This window comes from Palaemon carinicauda, chromosome 7 (genome assembly GCF_036898095.1).
Source record: "Palaemon carinicauda isolate YSFRI2023 chromosome 7, ASM3689809v2, whole genome shotgun sequence".
NCBI classification, from domain to species: domain Eukaryota; kingdom Metazoa; phylum Arthropoda; class Malacostraca; order Decapoda; family Palaemonidae; genus Palaemon; species Palaemon carinicauda.
This window is the reverse complement of record NC_090731.1, coordinates 75,059,986-75,069,985: the sequence shown is the minus strand read 5'-3', so window position 1 is coordinate 75,069,985 and position 10,000 is coordinate 75,059,986.

Here is a 10,000-nt window from a genome sequence, read left to right as displayed (position 1 = left end):
ATTAGAGCGTGTGGCCTCCCGGTTGTCTTGGCTCACAGAAATATGGTCTTAATTAATACAGTGTAGGTTAGTGGGCGAGGCAATGCAGGTGTATAATGCCTTGGAAAAGGGAGTAGCTCTGGATTATCAGAAGGGAAAAGCCTTTATTTTAAAATTATATGACTTGGTCCCTGAGCCTAGGGTTTCCGGTTTCGTAACTATACAAAACACCGTGCGCAGTCTTTCCTTGAGTTTGCTCGCGTCAAGTAGGAACAGTTTGACGACTGGCTGAAAAGTTGTCAGAATGGCACTTTCACTGGGTTACGAGAACTGTTGCTCCTTGAAGAATATAAGAAGGTGTGTAGCAGGAAAGGGAGAGTTCACATGGAGGAGGTAAAGAGTGTGAAATTAATTAGTGCCGCTCAGTTAGCAGATGAGTTTGCATTGACTCATCGATTAGGTAGCGGTGGTTTTAGTTATAAAACTTTAAATAATCAAACATATTGCTCCTTTAATAGTGGCAAGAGAGGGGTAACCTACTCATCAGCTCCTCATATCCCCAAGAGTGATTATGTTAATTTTAAATCTTTTTCAGGTGATAGGGAAGTGAGTAGAGCCCAAGGAAGTCCTCCTACCACTAAAAGTTTTGCTAATACAGACTTCCCAGGTAACAGGTACAATGGGAATAGAAGCTCAGGTCATGGAGAAAGTTTTTATTAGAGCAACAAGCCCAGGCATTTCCAAAATCCATGTAATGCATGGAGGATGTACCTAGAGCGAAATAATCAAAGTCCCGTAGCCTTGGTTAGTGATAAGTCAGATGTTAATAGCAGTAGTCATGTAGACACACCGCCAGTAGATAGTAGTTCAGTAAATAGTAGCAAGCCTAATGTTTTTAATCCTCAATCATGACTAAAGTACGACAAATATTTGTTGCCTGGAGATTTTATTTTTTACTCTCATGTTGTTACGGTAAAGTTTTTTAGGGACACTGGTTTTGCCATGTAGTTAGTCCTGAAGAAGGCTATAAATGCTTTTGAGAAATATACTGGACATTTTGTATTATTAGGAGGTTTTCTGGATTCAATTGCGTCCGCTCCTTTGGTTAATGTCTGCATGTCTTTTCCGGTATATGATACCGTCACCGGGTTGGCTGTGGTGGATAGTCTACCTATTCCGGGTATTGATGGTATCCTGGGAAATGATATGCTAGATAGTGAGGGACGGGAGCTGTTCCTTGTATTATCAGTAAATACCAGTCCTGTGGCTGTTATGACTTGGTCCACAGCAAAAGTGGTTATTTTACTTGATATAGATAGTGATGATGACTTAATGTTAAGTAGTGTAGAGTTAGATGTTTCAAGGCCCGACCCAGTAGAGAGTAGTAGTAATGAAGTATTTAGTATGAAACTTGATTGGGATAGAGGTGCTTTTGTTAAAGCTCAAAAGGATGAATTTAATTTTGATTTGGGCGATGTTGAGGATCTGACTAAATTTGGGTTTGGAGTTGTAAAGGGCTTACTATATAGGTTTAGTAGTCCCGCATCTGATAATTTGAATAAAATTGGTGTGGTAAAAGAGATTGCGGTACCTTCTCAGTTTAGAAATTCAGTTTTGGATTTAGCTCAGACTAATTTCTATTCAGGTCATTTGGGTGTGTTAAATACTTTTCATAGTCTGGCTAGGTATTTTTGGTGGCCTGGAATTAAATTAGGTGTGAAGCAATTTATCAGAGAGTGCGAGACTTGTCAGGCTATGGGTAAATCAAATCATGGGATCACTAAAGCACCGTTGCATCCCATACCCGCTATAGGTGATACTTTTTCTGAGTTAGTAGTTGATGGGGTAGGTCCTTACCCTAAACTAAAACCGGTTACGTATATTTACTAACTATCATGGATAGAGCTTTTCGCTTTCCTAAAGCTATACCTATGAGGAGTATTAAATCAAAAGTATTTTTTGAAAAATTAATGGATTTCTTTTCTGGGTATGGTCTCCCTCGTGTAATTCAGACCAACTGTGGGACGAATTTCACGAGCAATGTATTTAGGGGTAAGTGTGCTGAACTGGCCATCCATCACGTTACCAGCGTACCTAATCACCTGGAGAGTCAATGAGTGGTGGAAAAGTTCCACCAGATCCTCAAGTGTGTCCTGAAGAAACATTGTTATGATTATGACAGTGACTGGGAAAAAGCCCTCCCTTTTTGCATTCTTTGCTATCAGGAATCACCCTAACTCATCCACTGGTGTAGCTCCTTTCGAGTTGGTGATTTGGCACAACGTCCGTGGACCATTGGAAATTGTTTTTGAAATGCTCAAGTCCAACCGGAAGGGGGAAATAAATGTGAAAGAGTTTGTGGAAGACTTGAAGGGAAGAATGGTTAGTGCCTGGAAGTTTGCCAGTGAAAACTTGGAAGGATAAAAGTCAGTAGCGAAGAATGTCTTTGATAAAAAGGTGAAAGTACGGTCATTTAAACCTGGGTAGTTGGTTTTTGGGCTGAGTATGGACCCATATAGTTTTCTCAAACCAAAATATAAGGGCCCATGGAGAGTTTTGAGGAAACTGTCTGAGGTTAACTATGAAATTGAACCTCCTATTTCAAGCCGTAAATGTAGAATATTCCATGTTAATCGTTTGAAACCTTATATTGGTAAGCAAGGTGATCCATTAGCGATAGTGTCCGAGCCTCTGTCTGTGGTATTGAATGTGTCTCCCGAGGACTCTGACGAGTTAGGGTGTCAGTTTACTTCGAATGCATTAAGTAAAAATATGCAAAATTTGAAGATGTTAAAAAGTAGGTTACAGCATTTAGATATTAACAAACGGGAAGATGTACTAAATCAAATTATTCCTTTTCAGGTCTTCTTCAGGAGGCTCCAGGTAGGACAAACATTTCCAGTCATGAAGTTGAGGTAGTTGGTGATTTCCCTGTGAAACAGAGTCCTTACCGGTTGAACCCCTTAAAGTTGGATTTGGTCAGTAAAGAGATTGAGTATGTTGGAACATAAACTTATTCAACCATCAGTAAGTTCTTGGAGTTCTCCTATTGTATTAGTAAAGAAAGCAGACGGTGTGTTTCGCATGTGTCTGGACTACCGTAAAGCGAACGCCCATACAAAAAATGATTCTCTTCCTCTCCCTCGTATGGATGATTGTCTGGATCGGATTGGTTCTGCCAAATATATTTGTAAGTTGGATCTTTTCAAGGGTTATTAGCAGTTTCCTTTGTCCGACTGAGCTCGGGAAATATCCGCCTTTGTCACTCCGTTTGGCCTATAGGAGTGTAAGGTTATGCCTTTTGGAAGGAAAAATGCTTCACGTACTTTTCAAAGGCTCACGAATAGGGTAATTTGTGGTTTGAAAGGACTGGAAATTTATATTGATGACTTCGTAGTATACACCATTGACTGGGATATCCACATGCTAAGGTTACGTAAGGTTTTTGAAGCCCTTAGGTCTGCTGGGTTACTTGTTAATTTGGCTAAGTGCAAATTGATTCAGACCAAGGTTTGTTATCGGGGTCATGAGGTTGGTTTAGGTCAGGTGGCTCCGAAACAAGCTATTCTTGAGGCCATTATAAATTTGAAAAGGCCTAGTAATGTTAGAGGGGTAAGAAGAGTGCTGGGTATAATGGGTTATTACCGCAGATTTGTGCATAATCACTTCGATCTTGCTCTGCCTCTTACTAGTTTATTAGAAAAAGGAAAAAAGTTCTGATGGTCAGATCAGTGTGAATAATCTTATCTTTTAATAAACTTAATTCACTGTTAATTACTAGCCCCATTTTCACTTCCCAGAATTTTCAGAAGCCTTTTATTATAGTAGTAGATGCTAGTGACGATGGCATTGAAGGGGTCCTCTTTCAGAGTAAGGAGGACAGTGCTCATCCTGTGTCTTACTATAGCAAAGAGTTTTTGTCGGCTGAAAAACGTTACTCCACAATAGAAAAGAAGGCTCTTTCTTTGGTCGGAGCTCTTAACTATTTCAAGCTGTATGGCACAAATTTTTCTCTCTCGATTGAGGTATTGACGGATCACAATCCACTCGTTTTCATCGAGCGGATGAAGGGAGCGAACCAGAGGATTTTGTGCTGGGCTCTTTTTCTGCAGGAGTTAAATTTCATTGTAAAACATGTTAAAGGGAACGACAACAAAATTCCTGATGCACTTCATAGAATATAGTGCACTAGCTTGATCCTTCTCCAACGCTGCCTTGCTCTTTTCTCCATTTAAGGTTGTTTGAGAGAAAATTTTGTTAGGATGTAGTTCTGTTCAAAACATAGCTTTGTAGATAAAGTTTACGAGTTTTTCTTTGAGTGGTATACACTCTGGTGTTTTCTAAAGGTTACCCTAAATTCATTATTGGCTTGTTACGATATATTAATATTTTTTTTTATTGTCTATAATATATATGAGTTTTCGGGCTATGAAGTCAAGGTATTGTAGGTTAAGCTATATGTCTGTGGGCGTACTGATAAGTTTATATAGGTTTAGTTATGTCTATTTCCAAAAAGTTGGAGAGATTTGACGAAGTACGGTAATATTAGATCTTTAAAATAATGGTAAGCTATATAATGCTCTTGATTTTTTTTTTCGGGTACATTTTGTTTGGTGTTGTGCTTATTATGTATTGATATTGGTTCTTACTTTACAGGTACCTTTCCCTTTATATATAAAGAAAAATTATTATTGTTTTCTTCGGGGATGAAGGTATTATGGATTAACGTATTTTTTTTAACTGATTTTCAATCAGCCTTGTTTCTATATTCATTTGTTTTATGTAAACATTCTATTTCTGTAACTTTAAAGTTTTTCTACTGAAATGTTGTTTAACCTCCTACCCGCTCATTCTAATTTGTGTCTAGTTTAACTCTTTGTTTTCTTTTCCATGTTTTCCGAGTCCTTGGATGGCAACAAACACTGGTGTTTACCAGTGGGGAACTCGTTCACTAAGAAGACCAGTCGAAAACTAAGACTTCCCTCACCTACTGCAGCTGCTGGCTAAATTGAGCCCCCTTGAGGATTGAGCCACCTAACATTGACGGCTTTAAGCAGGTGCATTTCTGCCACCTGCGGTGTTTTGCTGTTCCTGCGTGCTCTCTTCTGGAGTCTGCAGAGCCGACGCATTAAATCCCGGTTTTTGGGAGGACTCTGGAAATGTACCCCCGTCAACGCATCCTCGTTATTACCAGCTGTGGGAGCCTTAAAACTCATGGTGATATGTAGCGAGACAGAGGCCAAGTAGGAACTTTTTTTTTCCCATTTTTATTGATTTGGGGATATATTCCCCTGCCTTTGGTGAGGAGTCCTACCGAGCTGTACTCCCTACAGTAGTAATGTGCCTGTGGAGCTGCTACCTTATTTGGAGCTGTGGGAGTTGTTTTTCTCCAGCTTCAAAGAGTGTGATATGGCTAATTATTTAGTGTATTTTTTTTCAGTGTTTAATTAATTCATTTAACTCTCTCTAGTTGAGAATGTGGTGTTTCCGATAGGGGAATTCTATTGTAATTACCCATATGGGAGTTTAATCATTAATTGACTCTCGTTGAGAGTGTGTGGTTTCCCGTTGGGGAATTTTGTTATTATTTGTTAAGTGTTACTTATTAATTATTAATTGATTAAAGTGTTCATTTAGTTATTTGTTAATCATTAATTGTTATTTGGTTAGTGTTAAGTTGTAAATTGTTAGGTAGTCACAAGGTTGGCTTTTCAGAAAAATTGTTGTTAATAAATATTGCTAAGTTTTCCCTAGTGTTTTTGGTACCGCTGGCCAATTTCACTAAGGATATTTTCACTATGACTATCCTCCCTATTCATACAATAAGAACTTTCACCACGACCCGAAAAAGGGTCATGATATATTTGGCGACCGTGACATGATAGGGAACTCTGGGTATCCGGTATTTTGGTCGGTGGAGCGACGCTTGTGTGGATTTTTCCATATTCATTTTTTTTTCATTTAGCATTGCCTTTCTCCCCTGAATATTTTTTTGTTTTTGTTTTACAAAATGGAGGGATTTATTTTTTATCCTGCTGATTTTTTTTGGGTCAGCTGATTGCCTGAGGTATTTGCCCCTGCTAAGTAAGAAACAGTTAGTGGAATCTGCTAAGTTGTTGGGTGTTCTGCGGAAGACAGAGGACACCAGAGCAGAGATGTTGATTTTAGTAAGGGATAAATTAAAACAGGAGTTAGCTAAAGCTGAACATTCAGGGAGTGAGAATGAATTAATATATGATAATGAGTAGAGTTTGAGTGAGGGTTATGAAGAGGACAAAGTAAATATGAGGGTTGGTCTAACTCTGTTTGAGGACCCTCCTGTAGTAGGTACCTTTTACGATGGTCCAGTAAATTTTCCCCAGGTTATGGGTAATGTGTCCTTTAATCCATTTTTGCCCCAACCCATGATTCTGTACCTGTAAATTATCAGGCCCCTGTTAATGCTTTGTGTGATTCCAAGCAGGAGTAGGAATTCAACCTTATTTGTAAACGGTTAGAGTAGAAAAAAAGTGGAGTTCGTGGAGAACAAGCATGTAGAGCGTCATGAGTTGTATATAGGGAAATTAAATATAGAGATGGCTAAGTTGCAGGGGGCCAATTTGATGAGTTCCCCTAAAAGTGACTACCAAGATATGTTTAATATAGGTGCTGCACTAAAGTTGTTGCCGGTGTTGACGAAAAGGAGGTCACTGAGTTCTTCAAGGCATTTGAGCGTGTGGTCTCCCGGTTGTCTTGGCCAGCATAAATGTGGTCTGTATTAATACAGTATAGGTTATTGGGCAAGACAATGCGGGTGTATAATGCCTTGGAGGAGGTATTAGCTCTGGATTATCAGAAGGGAAAAGCCTTAATTTTAAAATTGAATGACTTTGTCCCTGAGACCTACTGCCTCTGGTTTTTTAGCTATAAATAACACATTGCGCAGTCATTCCTTGAGTTTGCCCGCGTCAAGGAGGAACAATTCGACGACTGGCTGAAAAGTCGTCAGATTAGCACTTTCGCTGCGTTACGAGAACTGTTGCTCCTTGAAGAATTCAAGAAGCCCTGTAGCAGGGAGTTTAGAGTTCACCTGGAGGAGGTAAAGAGTGTGAAATTGAGTAGTGCCGATCAGTTAGCAGATGGGTTTGTATTGACTTATCGATCAGGTAGCGGTAATTTTAGTTATAAAACTTTAAATAATCAAACATACTGCTCCTCTAATAGTGGTAGGAGAGGGAAAACCTCCTCATCGGCTACCCATATCCCTATGAGTGATAATGTTAATTTTAAATCTTTTTCGGGTGATAGGTATGTGTAGAGCCCAAGGAAGTCCTCCTCCCACTAAAATTTTGGCTAATACAGACTTCCCAGGTGACATGTACAATGGAAAAAGAAGCTTAGGTCATAAAGGAGGCTGTTATTGGTGCAACAAGCCCGGGCATTTCCAAAATCAATGTAATGCTCGAAGGATGTACCTAGAGCAAAATAATCAAAGTCCTGTAGCCTTGGTTAGTGATAAGTCAGAGGTTAATAGCCGTAGTCCTGTAGACAGACCGTCAGTAGATAGTAGTTCAGTAAATAGTAGCAAGCCTAATGTTTTTAATCCCCAAAAATGACTCAACTACGACCAATATGTGTGGCCTGGGAAGTTGATTTTTGACTCTCATGTTGTTCCAGTGAAGTTTTTCAGGGACACTGGTTCTGACAGGTCGTTAGTCCTGAAGAGGGCTCTAAATGCTTTTGAGAAATATACTGGAAATTTTGTATTTTTGGGAGGTTTTCCGGATTCAATTGTTTCTGCTCCTTTGGTTAATGTCCGCATGTCTTTTCCAGCATATGATCGCGTCACTGAGTTGGCCGTGGTGGATAGTTTACTTATTCCAGGTATAGATGGCATCCATGGGAAATGATATGCTGGATAGTGAGGGACGGGAACTGTTACCTATATTATCAGTAAATATTAGTCCTGTGGCTGTTATGACTCGGTCCGCAGCAAAAAGCGGCTAATTTACTTGATATAGATAGCAATAATGACTTAATGTTAAGTAGTGTAGAGTGAGATGTTTTAAGGCCCAGTACAGTAGAGAGTAGCATTATATGAAGTAGTTAATATGAATCTTGATTGGGATAGATCTGCATTTATTAAAGCTCAAAGGCTTGAATTTAATTTTGATTCGGGCGATATTGAGGATATGACCCAACCTAGGTTTGGAGTTGTAAAGGGCTTACTATAATTGTTTAATCATCCCGCATCTGATGATTTGAATAAAACTGGTCTGGTAAAAGAGATTGCGGTACTTTCTTAGTTTAGAAATTCTTTTTCGGAGTTAGCTCAGACTAATTTCTATTCAGGGCATTTGGGTGTGTTAAATACTATTCATAGGCTGGCTAGGTATTTTTGGTGGCCTGGAATTAAATTGAGTGTGAATCAACTTATCAGTGGGTGTGAGACCTGTCAGGTTATGGGTAAAACAAATCAAGGGATCCCTGAAGCCCAGTGACATCCCATACCCACTATAGGTGATCCTTTTTCTTAGTTAGTAATTGATGTGGTAGGTCCCGTACCCGAAACTAAAACCGGTTACGTATATTTACTAACTATCATGGATAGAGACTCTCGCTTTCCTGAAGCTATACTTATGAGGCCTATCACTTCAGAAGTTGTTTTTGAAAAATTAATGGATTTCTTTTCCAGGTATGGTGTCCCTCGTGTAATACAAACTAACTGTGGGATGAATATCACGAGTAATATATTTAGGGGTAAGTGTGCTGAACTGGGCAATCAGTATGTTACCATCGTACCTTATCACCCGGAGAGTCAAGGAGTTTTGGAAAGGTTCCACCAAACCCTCAAGTCTGTCCTGAAGAAACATTGTGTCCATCAAGATAGTGACTGGGACAAAGCCCTCCCTTTCGCCCTCTTTGCTATCAGGAATCACCCTAACTCTTCCACTGGTGTAGCTCCTTTTGATTTGGTATTTGGGCACAATGTCCGTGGACCATTAGAAATTGTTTTTGAAATGGTCAAGTCCCACCGGAAGGAGGAAATAAATGTGATAGGGTTTGTAGCAGACTTGAAGGGAAGAATGACTAGTTCCTGGAAGTTTGCCAGGGAAATTTTGGAACAGTCCCAGTCAGTAATGAAGAACAACTTTGACAAAAAGGTAAAGGTACGGTCATTTGAACCTGGGGAGTTGTTTTGTGTGCTGAGTATGAACCCAGATAGTTTTTCGAACCAAGATATAAGGGCCCTTGGAAAATTTTGAAGAAACTGTCTGAGGTTAACTATGAAATTGAAGCTTCCGGTTCAAGCAGTAAATGTAGAATATTCCATGTTAATTGTCTGAAATCTCATAATGGTAAGCAAGGTGATCCATTAGTGATAGTGACTGAGCCTTTGTCTGTGGTATTGAATGTGTCTCCCGAGGACTCTGAAGAGTTAGGGTGTCAGTTTCCTTCGGATGCATTAGGTGAAAATATGCAAAATTTGAAGATGTTAAAAAGTAGGTTACAGCATTTATAAGTTAACAAACGGGAAGATGTACTAAATCAAATTATTCCTTTTCAGGTCTTTTGCAGGATGCTCCAGGTAGGACAAACATTTCCAGTCATGACATTGATGTAGGTGATGCTTTCCTTGTGAAACAGAGTCCTTACTGGTTGAACCCCTTAAAGTGGGATTAGGTCAGTAAAGAGATAGAGTATATGTTGTACCATAACCTTATTCAACAATCAGTAAGTTCTTGAAGTTCTCCTATTGTATAGTAAAGAAAGCAGATGGTATATATCGCATGTTTGTGGACCACCGTAAAGAGAACACCCATACAAAAAATTATTCTTTTTCCCTCACTCGTATTGATGATTGTCTGGATCGGATTGGTTTTGCCAAATTTATTTCTTAGTTGGATCTTTTCAAGGGTTTTTGGCAGGTTCCTTTGTCGGACCAAGTTCGTGACATATCTGCCTTTGTCACTCCGTTTGGCTTATACAAGTGTAAGGATATGCCTTTTGGAATGAAAAATGCCGCATTTACTTTTCAAAG